The sequence below is a fragment of the Paramormyrops kingsleyae genome, chromosome 16 (assembly GCF_048594095.1).
Source record: "Paramormyrops kingsleyae isolate MSU_618 chromosome 16, PKINGS_0.4, whole genome shotgun sequence".
NCBI classification, from domain to species: Eukaryota; Metazoa; Chordata; class Actinopteri; order Osteoglossiformes; family Mormyridae; genus Paramormyrops; species Paramormyrops kingsleyae.
In genome coordinates this window covers 11,133,622-11,153,344 of record NC_132812.1, presented here as the reverse complement: position 1 = coordinate 11,153,344, position 19,723 = coordinate 11,133,622, and the positions used below count along the sequence as shown (strand labels likewise).

The window sequence follows — 19,723 nt, the reverse complement described above, 5'->3', positions numbered from 1 at the left end:
CATCTGGAAAATGTGTCTTATCCTATACCCCTTTCTCATTAGAGTGAACTCAACAGCTCACAGATGCTTACTTTTTGACACAAGACCTAAAATACTCAAGACACCAAGATGTTTGCTAGATTGTTCACCACACTTTGCCATCCACCTCGGTGATGGAGTGGACCACCAGAAAATGTAAATGAGAGCAAGAGGGTCCGTAATTCCTCTTTGTTGAACTCTAGGGGAATCAGCATCATTCCTTTAAGGTGACTCAGAAATTTAGATTATATTTCACAAGAGAAATATGAAGGATTCCTGAAAGACCATCACTTTGTTACTTTTTGAACATTTGCATGCAGTCCTTTTGCTTAAAGAATTACAAAGTGTTCCCAACCAAATATTTATGACGATTCCTTGTTTTATTGCATTGCTGTCACATTTAATATTCAACATATTAGATATGGTGTTGTTTAATTCATTTTATTTTAAGCATAGTTTTAAAGATGAGCAGTATAAAGAGATGCTAGACAATATATAAGCCAGTGCATATAAAGATGAATTTCAGTGGTATTTTTGTTTTGGTGTTTTTTAGACTATGGATTTTCATGAATAATTCACACAGGCATGTGATTCGGCCAGCCCTGGAATTATCTGTACGAGACCTAATTCCCTGCCTCTTCTTGAATGTCTCCCACTCCCGTTTCACCTCTCTTGAATTTTTGCACACTCACCTACCTAGCCTTGCACATTTTCACCAGTATCACAGTGTGTTGTGTTTATTGTATCACTGATTTTTTGGGTATTTGCTATTTTTCTATTTAGTGTATTTTATCACATTCTGTATATTTATATAGATTATACCTAATTTACATGTCATATATTCCCTATTACATATAACACAGTCAATGAATCTGCCAGAACAAGTTATTCACTGGTTTGTACGAGTATGAGTGCATGTCACAAATAAACTTTGACTAAGTTCGTTGCCTGAGACAGTTCACTCTTTACTTTGTGAAGAGATTGCACTGTACCAATAATTACTGGACTGGGATGAATAATAAAATGAGCCTCTCCTCCTCTGAAAAAAACCTTATGGCATTATGGGTAACAGGGTGGTGAAAAATTCAGAATTAATGAATTGTGCCCCATTCCATTCATGAATTGGAATTCGAATTGAATTGACCACACTATGTAAGATGTTGAATTGGAATTGGAATGACAGAAAGAAGAATTTAATTCACTTCAATTAAAAAAACTTAACAAAACAGAAATAATTATATAATAAAATTACTTTCTAGGTGGTAGATGTATATACTGAGCTTATTTGCATGAATATCAATTTACTCTTGCTTTATGTTGTCTTTCTAAGTCCATATTATGATTGTCTTACATTCCCGTTTCCAAAAAAGTTGGGATGTAAAATGTAAATAAAAACCGAATACAATGATTTACAAATCACATAAACCCATATAAGCTCAATTTGAATTTGATGTCCATATCACGTTTCAAAAAAGTTGGGACAGGGGCAAGTTCACCACTGTGTTGCTTCGCCTCTTCTTTTTACAACATTCTGTAAACATTTTGGAACTGAGGAGGTCAGTTGCTGAAGTTTTGAAAGTGAAATGTTGTTCCTTTCTTGCCTGATATAGGATTTCAACTGCTCGACAATTCGGGGTCTACTTTGTCATATTTTTTGTTTCATGTTGCTCCAAATGGTTTCAATGGGTGGCAGGTCTGGACTGCAGGCAGGCCAGTCTAGCACCTGGACTCTTCTATTATAGAGCCATGCTGTTGTAATATGAGCAGAATGTGGTTTGCCATTGTCTTGCTGAAATGTACACGACCATATCTGAAAAAGACATTATCTAGAAGGCAGCATGTGTTGCTCCAAAACCTGTATACAGTGGTACCTCGGTTCTCAAACTCACTAGAACTCAAATTTCTTGAAAGTCGAACAAACCAGTTTGACCTAGAACTCGATCTGAATATCAGAAGTCGAACCGTGAACGCTGACCTAATATAAATTGTACAGTACGTGCCAGGAAATGAGTCATACTACAATGCAATTCTTACTTGAATGCCGCCTTCACACACTGGACAATTAACCAAATAAAGCAGCGCAACATTACAGTAACTAACAATAAATAAATCACTAACTTACGTGTACTATTAGAGCATTTATTTCATTTATTTAAACTTTATTTTACCAGGTAAATTAACTGAAAAGCAGTTCTCACTGCTTTACGTGATATTCGGGAGAAATAGCACATCACGCATCGGAACTGCCTGGGATACAAACGTCATGCCTGTAACTAAACTCTTCAGTCAATAGACCTTTTTCACAACTTCCGCATTTTTGACCGGAAATACGTAATCGTAGGGTATCTTTACTTCCGCCGGTGTAAAACAAATAGCGCATGCAGCGACCTCTTCTTCTTGCAGTGTACCGGGCTGTTCTTGTAATGCCCAAAAGCAGTCATATCTATCTTTTCATTCCTTCCCTGTTAATGGTGAAGTTCGACGTAAATGGATTCAGGCTATCCGGCAGGATGAAGGACCAAACTTCACAGTTAAAAAGGGGAGCACTTACGTCTGCAGCAGACACTTCACCTCAGACAGAAGCAAACACCGTATTTTAAGCATAAATGACACAAGGCCCAAGCTTTTAAGCAACTAGAGGCATGCCCGAGCGAAACACTGTCAAAAAGAGCAAATGCGAAACAAGCACAAATATTTTAGCCCAAGTTTTTAAAAACGAGAGAAAGCCGTAATCAGCTTAACAGTTTTATTTCATTGTAAAATACAAAAAGTATTTCACCAAACGCGAAGATTCATTGATAGCGGCTCTGAGTTCCGTCGATGTGCTTAGAGTTTTATTTAAAATAACACATTTGCCGAAAAGTGCTTCATTACTTTAAAAACGCTATGGTTAAGGGGTTTATTTGAAACATGGCACTAGTCTAATATACCGGGCACTAGTTCATATAGCTAATAAATGTAATTAGAAAAAACGGGGCCAACTTCTTTAAAATTAACAAAACACAGCTAAAATGTTTTTTGATGCTTGTTGCTAAATTTTGCTCACTAGTTCCTACAGCTACTCAATTCTTGTTGCCTAAATGATTTACATCACGCTCACACTATTTAAAAATTTCGCTACAACAAAGCGATCCTTATACATTTTAAGTGTTTTTTGATTTAGTTTGATTATCAAACTGTAAAGCCCCACTCTTGGTTGTGCGTTTGTGCAAATGTCCGGGCTTTTCTGTGTGCGTGTGTAGGGTGTTCATCTTCCGTCTAATGTTAAGGTATATATATTTATACTAATTTAAAATAACATATTTTTGTTTGCCTATTAACAAATACATCTAAAGTTTTTCTACCTTTAAACATTAACAAAAGCCGTTAATGTCTTTCCTTTAAAAATTACATGTGGTGAGCAATTCAGTAACAGTTACCTTGATACTTATGGACAAATTCTTCGTGGAAAAATTTGTAGCCTTTATCAAGTTTGCGCTTTCTCGTGACGGAGATTTCCTCCACGAGTTTAGCAACATCCGCAAATGTAAATTTGGGCAAATTTGTCAGATAGGTTGTATATATTCTCTGCTGAATTTTCTCTGATCCCGGTGGCCTGTACTACGAAGCGGGGTTACTGGCTTATCGGGGTAACTTTGCGAGTAACTTGATGACGTGTGGTGTAACTTCGCGATTAACCCGTACTACGAAAGGTGGGTAGGTTTTAGTCGAGACATGTTGCTATGGCAATTTACCCTAAGTCTCAAAACTGCTCCGAGCAGTTTTTGTTCTTGTTTAAGTCGAGGTTTCTGTGTAAGCCAGCCCTATATGAGCACCGCCCCTCCCACTACAATTTCTCCGAAAACAATGCCGGCGTACCTGGATGATCCGTACCACATTGGCGCGCGAATCGTGAGGGGCTCTCTCTGTTAATATGTATGAAATGGAGCAATGGCATATAATATGCATTCAATGTATTCATTAATAACTGTTACAGAGAAAGTTATTCTGAAAACCCAAGGGGTGTGCATTGTTCCCTGTTGTCCACTGATCAAAGCACACTTCACTAGATGTGCCTGTCTTGTCTAGTTTTAAAGTTATTAACCCATTCATGTATTGTCGACTGCACAGTATACGGATACAAAAATTAATTAATTTGCATGTAAAGCAATCTGGGAAACAAAGGGGTGTGCAACAGTCGCCATGAGCCCAAAATACTAAACCACCATATATCATTACAGCTGAAAGGACCTATATTATATTAGCGATTAACATGATTTGGCACAAATCACAAAATGTTTTGAAGCGGAAAAATAATCGGTGTGCATCGATGTCTGTGTACTGGACATCACAATTCTGTCATTAAAAACGGCCACCTTACTTAATTCCGTAAAGATATTAAAGCCAGAAAACTGAATATCGAATATGAGGCTAACTTAACCGCGGTGACAGGATCCAAGTCGTTTTCTCACTACACATATGCTTCTTTTTTTCGTTTTGTCCTGTTGTAAATCATTTAATTGTTTGTTAAACAGTGGCTCACCTTCTATTAAGTGTCATATTAACAGACACATTTTATTATTAGCTGTAAAACATAGAAACACGCTATTAGTGGAGGCTAGACACAACAAATCTTTCATAATGAGTAGAAATATAAATACATAGCCCTACCACTTGACATGATGTTTCTATATTTCATCTTGACTTGCTGCGACGAACGCTTTCCACTACTATTGCATTTGAAATCGGATCAGTTATTGTTAACATTAGGTTTCATTATGAGTAACATATAGTAATGGAACTTCAGGGAGCATTATATTATACTTAGCAGCATATAATAGGTGACTTCTGAATTGTGTCGCATCTGTTAGCCTCTGTATTTATTAACAGTATTTCAATTCTTTTCAGAAAACACTACATTGTCTAATACTCGGTCGTGGGATATTTTAGACCGTGAAAATGTACGTATGCATTTTCTTCGTCGTCAATACGTTGCCAACAAGCCTGCCTGCTTTTGTTACCTGCAGTGGTATTGGACTTTCTTTAAAGGGTTGATTTAAACTCCTCATAACGCTGCATAATTAGCATGCAGTCTTCCTCCGTGAAACATATGGAGATCGCGCTATGAGTCAAACGGTGCCTTGCGTTGCCGAACGTGCTCCATATATGTGAACGCGCACAAACTCCAATGCAGTTAACACCGATTTAACAAATCAACTTCTTAACTGGCGTCGTAGTACTGATTAGCCCCGATGGAGTCAACATGATTTTGTTAACCTCGCGTTCGCAAATTACCTCGGAGTTAAGTCTGATTTGGTTAAACCCCCTTCGTAGTACAGGCCACGGGTTTTCTAATGCATTGACGCTTGACCGGAACTAAGTTTACCCTACGATTACGTATTTCCGGTTTTCGTGAAAAAGGTCTATAAGGGCAAAGGTGTGTCGTCACGGAGGCGGTTCCAGTTTGTGCAGCTGGGTGAGAGGTCGCAATGCATCTAACCGTAATGCATTGCGTCAGTATCAGAATGCGTTGCTTTACGCCAGGGCTGTAAGCAAGTCGAACGCACCCAATGACCGGACTGGGGAAACAAACTGAAACGCGGACTTAATACAGAGGACTAATGACAACAACCAGAAACAGCTGATCACATGGGGATCCCACACGAGGTTAACGAGGGGGCGTGGCACACGGAAGGAGCGGACGATCGGGCAGGACAGGGGTAATGTTGGGATAAGATCTTTATCGTTTTGGAAGCCATTAAGAAAAAAATGCTCTTCTTGTTTTATCCTGTTCATTTTGTGTTTAAATGCTAAAAAAAATAATTGTTGCACTATTTGCCCGTGCAGTGTTTCACAGTGCTGAACCTCTCCCCATCTTCACTGCAAAGACTCTGCCTCTCTGAGAGGCTCTTTTTATACCCAACCATCTTACTGCCCTGTTGCCAATTAACCTAATCAGTTATGAGGTGTTTTGTTTTAGCATCACGCCGCTTTTCCAGTGTTTTGCTGCCCCTGTCCCAATTGTTGCTGATATCAAATTTAAATTGAAAATATATTTGTCATAAAACAATAAAAATTCTCAGTTTCAACATTTCATATGTCGTCTTTGTTCTATTTTCAATTTATATGATTTGCAAATCATTGCATTCTGTTTTTATTTACATTTCACATAATGTGCCATTTTTTTTAAACGGATTGTAAACTGTGTACCGTATTTTCCGCACTATAACGCGCACTGCATTATAAGGCGCACCGTCAATCAGTGGTCTATTTTCAAACTTTTTCCACATACAAGGCGCACCGGACTTTAAGGCGCTTTAAGCAAAACAAAACAGTCAGATAAGCCAGTCAACGAAAATTTATTTTACATCACGTGTTCACAATGACTGTCAACATTGTTCAAACGTTTATGAGCGTCTTCACTACTCTTTAACACGTAAAAAAACAAGAGTCTTATACCGCTAAATCAAAAGTCAGCCTATTAACAATAACTCAAAATTGAACACTTATAATACGGTCCTATACCGCTAAATCAAAAGTCAGCGTATTCATAATAACTCTTGAAATTGTTAATTTATAACACGTGAAGCACTACACAATACACTCACTTTTCAATACTAAAACATTCAAATCGCTTCGAGTTCAGTATGCGCAACAGAAATTAATCCACGTTTAAAGCGCACTGGATTATAAGGCGCACTGTTATTTTTTAAGAAAATCGAAGGCTTTTTAGTGCGCCTTATAGTGCGGAAAATACGGTATCTGAATTTGCAGGCTCATTCCATTTTAATTCAACAAATTTCCAAGTTTTTGCACCACCATTTTTTACTACATTTGGTGTGTGAACTACCAATATCTTCCTGAGATCAGAAAGGGGTACAAGGTTTCCCAGCAGAACATTGCCCAGAGCATCACAGTGCCCCCGCCGGCTTGCCTTCTTCCCGCAGTGCATCCTGGTGCCATTTGTCATCCAGGTAAATAACTCAAACACACCACATGATGTAACAGAAAACATAACTCATCAGGCCGGGCCACCTTCTTCCATTGCTCCATGGTCCAGTTCTGATAATCACGTGCCCTTTGTAGGTACTATTGCCAGTGGACAGGGGTCCGCCTGGAAACTCTGACCCGTCTGCAGCTGAGCACCGGTCAGCACTGACAGCTTTCTACTGTAGCCAGCATGAACTTTTTCAGCAATTTGTACTACAGTTGATTTCCTGTGGGACTGGACCAGACGGGCTGGCATTCACTTCCTACACGCATCAAAGATCCTTGGGTGCCCATGACCTCATCACTGGTTGGCCTTCCTTGGACCACTTTTGGTAGGTGCTGACCACCGCATACCACGAACAACCTACAAGACCTACCATTTTTGGTAGATGCTCTGACCATCTATCCATCACGACTTGCCCCTTGTCAAAGTTGCTCAGATCATTACACTTGTCCATCGTTCTTGCTTCCAACACATCAGTTTCAAAAACTTACTGTTCGCTTGCCTAATGTATAATGGCACCCTTGATATGTGCCATTGTAACAAGATGACCAATGTTACTCACTTCACCTGTCAGTGGTTTTAATGTTATAGCTGATCAGTATACATTTCACTATAAAATATCAACCTGTTACGCCAAACTCTTCACTGTTTTTTTAATAGCCAAACAGATTAAAAAACCATAGATTAAAAAAATGTGATTTGCAAGATGAACTTTGACCTTGAAAAAAGAATCTTAGACATATGCTAAAGTTTCATACCATGAAAACTAGTAGACATGTAACTTTAATGGCAAAAAAAGTTACAGGCCATAAGTAAACACTCTCAATTATGAAGTTTTTTTTTCTTTTAGCCAGCCATGGTGCAGAAAATATATATCTAAAATCTTTTTTTTTTTTTTAAATGAACAAATTAAATTTCTCAGCTCTGAAAGGTATGTAATCCACAGTATGTAATTCACCTTCCAAATTTCGTCAAAATCAAAAATGGTGTTGAAATGGGCATTTGTTGAATTTGAATGGAATGACCCAGCATGATGAGTCTGCAGCAGTACATGTAAGGTTTGAGTCAGGTGTCCAATGTATTATCATTTTTTGTTGTTATTTACTGAGTAACAGAGCATGTTTATTTTTTAGTAATTCCGAATGGTGCACAACTCTGATGTGCAACGGGAAGCAGCAATAACCTTAATTAAGTTTTTACTGAGATCTGTTCCGCAAGTCTGTATTCCAGTTAATTTTGTAGATAAGTTGGAACAGGTACACACGGTTCTTATTTAGTGTCAGTTAGTCAAATGTTTGTATATTTTACTATTCTATGCATATAAACACTTCCAAATGCACCAAAATACCTTAATAATACTGTACATAATAACAATAATACAGTAATAATAAAAGTCACTACACATGGCACTGTACTGTACCTCAAGGCTATTGTAATGTAATGTCTTAATTGCATAAATGGATGCTCAAGCTGACACATGCATATGTTGTGTGCACGATGCTCATGTAGAGGGGCATAAAAACGGTTTGGTTAAACCGTCCTCACTAATACAACGTAGCCGAAGAACTGCTGAAACTGGGCAATGTATTCATGGGCATCTCAAAATAGTGCATGCATTTTGTTATTACACAACATTGTATTTAGCTCAAATTTTTAAATATAATTAGCTTTACAGCAGTCCGATTGTAAGTACGAGTTCTACGAGTTGTCTGCAAGTCAGATGTCCTTTACCCAGGGACTACTCGTACTGGGTTATAGGCCCTTAATGCCCTGCTAAAAAGGCCGGTGTCCTTTTCTCACAGCCCTACCTGTCGCCATGACACCAGGGCTTGTGTCACGTGCCACAGATGTACACAGCCGAGTGGAAATGAAGTACGAGAACAGCCCTGACGACGCCGAGCACAGGAGTCCAGCAAAATCTGCTGGTCAGGATTAGCGAGATATAAACCCAGGAACACACCAGCAACTTTCTTCTAAATGCCTGCAGGAAAGTCGGGACGGGGGAACTCAGGACAGGGAGCCAGTCCTGTGGGCCAACATTCGCGTGAAATAGTTTGCTTTGATGTTCTTATATCTGGAAACGGTTATTTAATGGGAAACACACAAACATACATGGTACTGTGGTCTTAGGAAGTCAACGAAGATGTTTAAGGCTGTTTATCTGGGTAGTAAATGTATATTTGTCACACCCTGCTCCGTCCGCTCCTGATGTGTGCCATGCCCCCTCATTATCCACGTGTGCTTTCCCAATCGTGCCCAGCTGTTCCTTGTTAGTTTGGCTTGTCTGCTGTATTTAGTCCGCGTCTGAGTCTGTTACCCCAGATCCGTCATTAATGTTGGTTGATGTTTGTTGGTGTCTCTGTCCTGTCCGGAATAAACCCCGTTTCCCTGCAATCTCGGCTTGCTTCCCGGTTCGCTCGCTCACCCCATCACAACAGAATGACGGATCTCCCCAACGCACCTCCGCCGGTCGATGACCAACACATCGACCTGCTCCACGAGGTGCTCTACTGGCTCCACCAGCCGGAGGTCCGGGAGGACTCCGGACTGCTGGGTTTAGCCAGCAAGAGCGGGACCCTCCTCCAGGAGGTCACGCCGCTCACAGCAGCGCCTGTCATGGCGGAGGTTCGAGAGAACCTCCGGCGGCTCGTCGAGGGGGTAACAGAGAAGCGGCTCCAGCCGCTCATGCTCCCTGTGGCAACCCCGCCTCCATTGACTGGTCCCGGCCGCAAGAAAAAGAAGAAGCGGAGGGGGAAAGGGGAAGCAGCCGCCCCGACGCTGCTCTTGGGGGCCTGCTCCTTACTCCCCGCTGGGGATGACATCGCCGCTGCACCGCCTGCAGCAACAGCGGTTGCTGACGCCGCACTGCCCGCGGCTGCGCTGCCTGCTGCAGCTGCCGCCGATCTGCCCGCGGCTGCGCTGCCTGCTGCAGCTGCCGCCGATCTGCCCGCGGCTGCGCTGCCTGCTGCAGCTGCCGCCGATCTGCCCGCGGCTGCGCTGCCTGCTGCAGCTGCCGCCGCTCTGCCCGCGGCTGCGCTGCCTGCAGCTGCCGCCTCTCTGCCCGCGGCTGCGCTGCCTGCAGCTGCCGCCTCTCTGCCCGCGGCACCGCCTGCTGCAGCTTCTGCCGCTCTGCCAGCGGCACCGCCTGCTGCAGCTTCTGCCGCTCTGCCCGCGGCACCGCCTGCTGCAGCTTCTGCCGCTCTGCCCGCGGCACCGCATGCTGCAGCTTCTGCCGCTCTGCCAGCGGCTACGCCTGCCCCGCCTGTCCTGTCTGACCCGCCTGTCCTGCCTGACCCGCCTGTCCTGCCTGACCCGCCTGTCCTGTCTGACCCGCCTGTCCTGCCTGTGGTCCCTACTGCTGACCGCACGCCCGAAGAGGCCGCTCTGCCAACTGCACCGCCTGCAGCTCCGGCCGTCGCCACTCTGCCCGAGGTACTCGCTGGGGCGGCCCCTGCTGGTCGCTTGCCCTGCTCGCCTGACCTGCCCGTCCTGCCCTGCTCGCCTGACCTGCCCGTCCTGCCCTGCTCGCCTGACCTGCCCGTCCTGTCCTGCTCACCAGCAGCCACGCCCGCAGCTCCCCCTGCTGATGCTGCCGCGCTGCTTACGGCGGCCCCTGCGGACCGCTCGCCAGCCCTGCCCGTCTCACCGGTCCAGCCCGGCTCGCCTGTCGGCACTGCAGCCACGCCCGCGACTGCCATCGCCGCTCTGCCTGCAACTGCCGTCGCCGCTCTGCCTGCAGCACCGCCTGCAGCTGGCTGCTTGCCCGAGGTGCCCACGGCGGCGCCCCCTGCTGGCCGCGTGATGGCGGCGCCCCCTGCTGGCCGCGTGATGGCGGCGCCCCCTGCTGGCCGCGTGATGGCGGCGCCCCCTGCTGGCCGCGTGACGGCGGCGCCCGTTGCGGCGCCCCCTGCTGGTCGAACGCCCAAGGCGCCCGCCGAGGTGTCCCCTGCTGGCCGAGTGACTGTGGTGCCCGCCGAGGCGGCCCCTACTGGCCAAGGGACTGAGGCGCCCAAGGTGCCTGCAGAGGCGCTCCCTCCTGTTCTGCCTGTCCTGCCGGCGCCTGTACTGTCTGTCTCGCCTATTCTGCCGGCACCTGAACTGCCTGAGGTGCCCGCAGAGGCACCCCCTGCTGGCCGCACGACTGCGGCGCCCGCCGAGGCGCCCCCTGCTGGCCACCTGTCCGCGGCCCTGTCCGAGGCCGCCTCTCCCAACCTGCCCACGGCCCTGCCTTCCCCGCCGGCAGCCACGCCGGAGGCCTCTTCGAAGGCCCCGACTCTTGTCCGCCCAGACTTGACCTCCCTCCTGACTCCCTCGCCCTTACCCCGGCAAGGCCGACACCCCCCAGGACCCCGCCTGTCAGTGTCCCGTAAGGGACGGGGACACAGGCGTAGGGCCCGGGTCCCGCCCGCCCTGCCCCCTGGCTCGCCCGTTCGGCCCCTGGCTGTGGCTCGGTGGCTGCCTGCGGGTCCTCCGGCTCGGGGTCGGCGGTCGCCTCCGGGTCCCCCCCTGGTTCCTCGGTGCCAGTCCTCGGTCCCGCCTCCGGCTCCGTGTCGGCCGCCTCCGGGCCCCCCTGCTCCGGCTTGGCGTCGGACGGCGCCTTCGCCGGCTCCGGCTGCGCCTCCGCCTGCCGCGGCTTCCCCCTCCTGCCTGCCTGCACCGGTGTTCCCTCCTGCTCCCTCCATGTCCCCTCCGTCACTCCCTCGTCCCGTTCCCTTGGTCCCTGGGTGCTCCCCTCCGGCTCCCTCCTTCCTCTCGCCTGCGGCCCCTCCGGCCGCTGCCCGTCGCCCGCCTGGGTTCCCTTGGGCTCCCCTGCTTCCTCCTCCCTTTCCCTCCGTCCCGCCTGTTTCTGCTCCTCGTCCCTCTGTGCCTCCTCCGTTCCCTTCTGGTCCCTTTGTCCGTCCTGTCTTTGCTCCTTGTCCCTCGGTGTCTCCTGTGTTCACTCCTTGCCCTGTTGTTCCTCCGTTGTCTGTTCCTTCTGTGTCTCCTTTCTCGGTCTGTCTGTCTGCCTTCCCGGTTCTTTGTCGTGTCCTGTCTTTCGTTTCGTCCTTGTTCTTGTTCTGTGTTTCGGTCTTGTTCCCTGTTCTTCGTTGATGGTTTTTGGTTTTGTCTTTCAGGTCCTGTTCCCCGGTCTCGTCTCGTCCGTCGCCTCCTCTCGGGCGCGCCCGGAGTGCGCGCCTTTGGGGGGGGGTTCTGTCACACCCTGCTCCGTCCGCTCCTGATGTGTGCCACGCCCCCTCATTATCCACGTGTGCTTTCCCGATCGTGCCCAGCTGTTCCTTGTTAGTTTGGCTTGTCTGCTGTATTTAGTCCGCGTCTGAGTCTGTTACCCCAGATCCCATTAATGTTCGTTGATGTTCGTTGGTGTCTCTGTCCTGTCCGGAATAAACCCCGTTTGCCTGCAATCTCGGCTTGCTTCACTTGCTTCCCGGTTCGCTCGCTCACCCCATCACAACAATATTTGCAAAAAATAATACTTTATAACATATGCAAATTAGAAATAATACAAAAAAATTATAAACATTATAAAACAAGAATCTTCACTGTTCTCCAAAAAGTAACTGTAACATCTAGCTGGATGGCTAGATGAACACCACTTTAGTTCCCCAACCTCTCCTCAGGGGCACCTCAGCCATTACATGTATTCGCTACATATCACCACCAGCGTAATTAATTAATTAATTAATTAGTTAAACGACTCAGTGAGGTATCAGTTAGCCAATCAAGGTGTGCTAGTGGTTGAAACAAAAACTACACTGGTATATTGAACGGTTGCCGCAAATCTTGGGGTGATTTTAGCGGAAGTTTTGAAACAGCTAAGATCATGCACTTTGACAGACAAAAAAAAAAAAATCATAGTTTTACACCAATATGAAGATCATTTAAACATAATTTCCTTTGGCTGCCCCAGACTTTTGCACAGTACTGTATATGTTTGAAAACTGGACCAAGTTAACCAAGGGCTCGGAGGAAGTTAATAGGCCCAGAATTCCGGGAAGAACCAAATAAAAAATCAGGTGCTCATTGCTGGCTACTTCAGTCCCGGTGGTGGGCATTTCATGGACCGCTAGGGTGCCTCGCATGAGAGATATACTGTGCTGTCATCTACCTCAGATTACTGGGTCGTCAGTTCCAGAAAGACAAAGCAAACTCGACTGTAGGACTGTTTACAGCTCTGTCACAAGGATCTAACCATTCACTATGAATATATGTACATATTTTAGCTAGAATTCATTGGAAGTCCTTTTTTCACTAATTTCTGATAAAAATAAGAAACAAGTGTCACAATTATCTACATGAGCTGCACTCACGTGCAATTAATGTGTTTTTCACGATTTTAAATTTGTCAATTAATGTATTTCTAAACAAAGGATGAATTAAGGGCTATTCATAAAAATTCCCTGGAAACATGCACTTGTGGAGGGATATGAGAAAATTAACATGCATATAATACGTGCAAAGTAAAATACACTGAATATCTCTTTAAACACAGATAAGCCCTTAAATAAGAAACAGGAAGTATATGGAACAAATGTCTTCAAAGTCTTCAAAATATAAGTATCCATATGAATGGGAGGGGGGGTGCCAAATGGAAGGGGTCATCCAAAGAAGCTATTGTTGAAAAAACAGTCACAATAAAGGTCACAAGAGCTCACAGCTAGAATTTGCCAGAAGGCAAATTGACTGAAACCATGTGGAAGAAGATTTTAGGGTCTAATCAGAGTGAAATACATATAACATTAAGGCCATGGATGCGGGGCCAGTACTCTGCATCGCCCCGGGAAGCATGCTGATGGCAGGATGCAGGAACCACAACAAAAGAGGGCAAAATATATGGTAGGAAGGATGGGGAGATGCTGGAGGAAACGCTACATGAAACAAAGGCCAAAATGGAATGACTTAAAAAGGGAAAAAATCAAAGCTGACACTTGAATCCAGCTCTGTGTGGCCAGTATAGAAAAGCACAACCTTGAAAGGTTTTTAGGGCAAAAATTATGGTGTAACGCTGGCAAATTGACCCAGATTGACCCAGTTGGCTCCAAAGCTGCCTTGTACAAGTACTCATTTGGAGGGATATATACTTGTGCTCTGCTTATGTGGTTTCTGGTTTTTATTTGCAATTAATTCATAACAAATGTTGTTTTGTTCTCTGTGATGGACTCTCATCCCATCCAGGATGTGCCCCTGCCCAGTGCTGCCTGGGATTGGCTCCTGGCTTCCAGTGACCCTGTATCAGAAGCTGGGCTTGAAGGCAGAAGCTGTGTTTACCAACCACTCTTTTGCATGGGGCTCACTGTTGGCCACAAACTTAACTATACTGGGGGGTCCCAGAAACAACAAACCCACCCCTGATTTAAGGAGATGGATATTATTCAGTACTTTATGTTTACTCAATTTAGGTGATTACTGTTGTTTTTGGTGAAGTCAGCAAGTAACAGATATTACTTAACATCTAACCACAGAACAGGGATGGGATATCCGTGCTGATTTTAATAATGAATCCATCTGTATTTTACCTTGTGACCCTGACTGGGATAAACAGGTAGAAGACAGATGGATAGATGGATGGGTATTTTGACATTGGAGCATGTGACACGCATTGGTGGACTGGCTCTCTCCCTCCTGGGTTGATGGCTGCAGATTTAGGAAGAAGTTCCGCCCATCATAGTCCGAGTTTCACCTCCCAGCAGACAGGGTGTTCATGAAACCTGAACTTGAAACCAAGAGGAGAATAAAACAGAAAAGGCAGGCCGTGTCTGGGTGAGAGGCCTGGGGTCCTGGCGGTCGGCCTCATGGCGGTCGGCGCTAGCTCAGGGGCTGGCAAAGCAATCAGGCCTCCGTCGTTTTCCTGGCAGAGCGCTGCTTCCCGCTCCTACTCACGCAAGACGCCGCCGAGTTGGAGTCGCCTTCTAATAATGCTGGCTAATTTCCTCACGCGGGGGTTGGGGGGGGGTGGCAGGCCTGGGCCAAAATAAACGAAAGCATTGTGAGAATGCGAGAAGCCCATATCTGGGACAAGAGGGTGGGAGGTATTTGTGTAATAATGCTGCATACCAGCGGTCCTTGGCCCCCGGGGCCCGTTAAAAACACAGCTTTTCAGCAGTTGAAACATTCAAATGAGACAGTAAAGCAGACCCACGTCGAGATGGTGGTGGGGTGGGGGGAGGTATCTCATTTGCTTGGATGTGTTTTTCCCTCAAAATGACCAGGTGGCCCAGGCCAGAGGAACAGACATCAAGTTCTGAGAGTTTGGTCCGATCCAAGGAGATCTGAGGATCAGGGTGGGGCACACACAGACCGAGACTGGGGGGGGGCATGGACTCTGTGGTGGGAAAATGTGATACCGCCCCCTGGAATGGCACGCAACTTAAAGTATGCTCTTTAAAAGCATAGCCCCCCCTCCCATAGGCAGCCCCCACAAGCATAGCCCCCCCTCCCATAGGCAGCCCCCACAAGCATAGCCCCCCCTCCCATAGGCAGCCCCCACAAGCATAGCCCCCCCTCCCACAGGCAGCCCCCACAAGCATAGCCCCCCCTCCCATAGGCAGCCCCCACAAGCATAGCCCCCCCTCCCATAGGCAGCCCCCACAAGCATAGCCCCCCCTCCCATAGGCAGCCCCCACAAGCATAGCCCCCCCTCCCATAGGCAGCCCCCACAAGCATAGCCCCCTCCATTTTTTTTTTCGAAGCCCAGTTTTAGGTTCAATAAACAGCAAAATGTGATGCTATTCATGGTATGTTCAAGGGCCACTTAGGGGGAGGCAGGTGTTTTTGGGCATCGCTCTCTACTCCAGACTAATCTGCAGACTAATCTGTGTTTCTGCTGGCAATGAAGTCAATGTTTACCAAGCCTTAGTATTTCTTTGTGATGTAAACATGAACTATAAAGACTGTTATCATACAAATTTTGACTGTGAGCAGAATATTTCAATTTTAGTGCATGGTATCAAGTTTCTTGTCACGACAGTGAACATACCTTTGGGAAGGCCGAAGCCTGGCTGGAAAACAGAACATTCTGGTACATTGCCACTTCTGTGGTCGTCGGGAGTTAACATCAGCTTCAGAGTGCCAGATTATAATAACTATAATAATAATGTTGAGCCTTTCAAGTGCATTTATTTTCAAAGGAATATCTAACATTTGCACTTAGTTTTTTTAGTGGTTTTTCCTCAAAAACAGCTTTGTGTCCTCAGTTGCCTTGTTAATGACCTCTACAAAGGAAGGCAGCTGTAGAAATTGAAAGCCCTTATTCTCTGATTCCTCCCAGACAGACATGACTAACCCCATGGAACAGAAAGACCGTGCTTGGGCTCCAGCCTAAGCTTGCTGGACCTGTTCTCATGACCTGCATCAAGGGCTATTCACTGTCATTACTGACATTGTTTAAGAGGCCGCTTCCAACCTGGGACTCCTTTGGCGGGGGGGAGGGGGGGGGAGGGGGGGGGTTCCCACTGGGGGGGTCCTGAAGCCATCTGCACCCCAAAGTGTAGCGGAAAGTCTGATGAGGTCAAGTCTGCTGGCTCAGCAAGCAGCGCAGAACCAGAACCGGGGGCTCATTCCCAGAAATTGTGTGGACAAGCGGCACGATCTCACAAAGGAAGACACAGAACACATGTGTGTGTGTGTGTGTGAATGTGTGTATGTGTGTGTGTGTGTGTGTGGATGTGTATGTTTGTGTGTGTGTGTGTGTGTGTGTGGATGTGTATGTTTGTGTGTGTGTGTGTGTGTGTGTGGATGTGTTTGTGTGTGTATGGATGTGTGTGCGTGTGTGTGGATGTGTTTGTGTGTGTGTGTGTATGGATGTGTGTGTGTGTGTGTGTTTGTGTGTGTATGTGTGGATGTGTATGTTTGTGTGTGTGTGTGTGTGTGGATGTGTTTGTGTGTGTATGGATGTGTGTGTGTGTGTGTGGATGTGTGTGTGTGTGTGTGTGTGTGTGTGTGGATGTGTGTGTGTGTGGATGTGTGTGTGTGTGGATGTATGTGTGTGTATGGATGTGTGTGTGTGTGTGTGTATGGATGTGTGTGTGTGTGGATGTGTGTGTGTGTGTGTGTGTGTGTGGATGTGTGTGTGTGTGTGTGTGTGTGTGGATGTGTGTGTGTGGAGGGGAGGGGAGGGGGGGGACTTGGGTGCAATGTGGATAAATGTGGCTCTGTGGCACAAAGCTGGGTCACATTTTCAAGGATCATGGATTTATACTGTAGTTCCTCATTCTGCAGGTAGGCTAAACAAGTACAATGAAACTGAACAGCAGCCTCGATAAATAGCATACATAAATTCATGCACACACACATAATGCTACAATCAAACACTGTATAAAACTAAAAAATATGCAGTTGGAATGACTGTATTCCCTGGACAACCTCGTTGCCCCCTCCCATCTAATCCCTACCCCCAACCTCTACAATTTATAGAATTACTGGATAGATAAACTGGAAATGTGAAAGCCAATAAATGTGTTTGTCTAGTTGTGACACATAACTCTGAAACAACACCTACGCTTTCACTGCACAGTCCACTTACTTGTACATGTCTAAATGTCCATATATTAAATTGTCATTTATATTCCTTTTATATCTAAATATTTATAATTTATTTATTACTTTGTCTTTTGCACTATGACCTACATTTTTTAAATATAACAGTAAGCACCGTTATGCCCTTGGTGGTACACAAAGTATAACTACGCAATAACTATGTAATATCAAACACACAGAGATACAGTACAGACACATAAAGACTCCATTGTGATTTTCTTCTGAGATCAAATGTTACTTCTACCTAGATTCTACCTAGTGTCTGCAAACACACAAAGCTCCAGTTAGCTGGCAAAAAGTCTGCCCTACAGGCACCTTGGGGTGTGAAATTGATATAATGTACAGTACCTGATCCCAAACTTGTGAAAACTAAACACTAGCAAGCAAATAAATATGTGCTATATTAGCATTTTAACTCTGGGAATAGACATTTATTTTTAACGCTGGACTAGATAAGATAAGCATGCAGGAACATAGCCTGGCTGCTGGTAAAAATGGCAACAATGTATTCTTTGGATGGCCCTGTAACCCCTACTCCCCTGTCAAACCCCTCCCACACCCCCCACCCTCTATCGCCCCACAGTACGCTAATTTTCCATAGTCATACCAAGATCCATGAAAGATCAAGCAGAGTAAAACAGAGTGGACCAAGTAGAGTTATCCTGTTCACAAGGTCAAATGTCTTCTGCAGTCACCCTTCCCTTTGCTTTCAATAAGGGCCATTCCTTCAGTTTTGTTGTGTTTTGTCTCAAAATTTGTACCGACAAATAATTTTTAAATTATCATGCTGACAAGATCAAGCGCCTGAAGCTGTCACTATACAATATTTAAATATATATATTTAAATATTGTACACACACACACATACACGTATATATATGTGTGTGTGTGTGTGCACTGTTGATGGGAATTAGTTAATCTACAAACACGTTATTTCACATAACACACTGACGAGTGAATCGGTCACATGGTGTGACTGGAATTTCTGACCCCCATCCTGGGTTGCCACAATTCCCATCAAGCAGCTTGATATAGTTTGAATAAAAAGAGCTTGTGTCTGTGCCTCTTAAGATCAGCCGCGAGGAGACAAATGCCAGAACAATCCTCAGCATTTCTGTGAAGCAGAAAAGGCTGCTCTCTGTTAGTCTGTGTCGTACTTCAACAATAACTGCCACTCAATCTGAGTGATATTTTGTTATGAATAAGGCTGTCATTCAGCTTCTCCTGGCTTACATTCGGTCATGAGCAACATTTAGAAAAAAAGGGTACTATTGCTTTAATGTAGCATTTTAGCAATAAGGCAAAATTGATTCTAAACATCAGCAGCTTGGTCTTGGTTTTTCTGCTTCTGCATGCCAACAAGACACTGCCCCCTATAGACTGGGAGGTATTCACAGAGCATAAATAACAATGCCACAAGCCCCAGAATACATTAGCATTTCTCAAATCATTTTTGCTTCTACAAATCAACCAATTATGTATATTGTGCACGTTTATTTGGATTCTTTAATCAGTTACATAAAAGGAGACAGAAAATCCTGGGGCAAAACAGAGAAAAAAAATGACTGAGCATGCAAACTGGGACCACATTTTAAACAAGCATGGAGCTACTAAGACCAGCTTCACACTCCCCAACGATTAGCCTAACTGCTACAATAAAGCATCGGCCTCATGTCCCCAGTCCATGCTAAGCAGTATCTCCTGCAAGGACGACCCACAAGACTGTGACGGGCTTGAAACATCATTAACAATGACACCATCTTTTTCCAAACTTCACATGATATGACAACAACCCCCACATTCATATCGATATGTAGATGGGGGTGCACCACCTTTTAAATGTGCTAAATTTCTTGATTTAAACATAGAAATTTACATGTTAAGTAAATAAATGTTGTTGGAACAAACTCTGCTTGGAAACTGTTGCTGGGGGTAGCAGGGGTGGGTGGGGATGTGGCAGGTGTACCACAAGGCATGCAAAACAGTCAAGTTACAACTGTGACCATGCCCAAGCTGCATTTCCCCCTAGGTCATGGCCAACGGCATTCTGGGAAACAGGTACACTATATATAGGTACACAGAGCCAGAGCATGAAGGATTTCCTCTGTCCTATTTTTAAAGTAGAGAGCATTGATATGTCAGCCAAAGCAAGAGTCAGAGAAACATCAGGGTGTCGGGACAAATGTAGGACAGACATAC

At 45.4% G+C, this 19,723-nt stretch overlaps 1 protein-coding gene across 1 annotated transcript in view; it reads right to left on the bottom strand.

Moving 5' to 3' along the window:
* The window catches only part of ahr1b (aryl hydrocarbon receptor 1b), a 59,274-nt gene that overhangs the window by 33,129 nt on the left and 6,422 nt on the right, over positions 1-19,723 (bottom strand). The window lies entirely within an intron of this gene.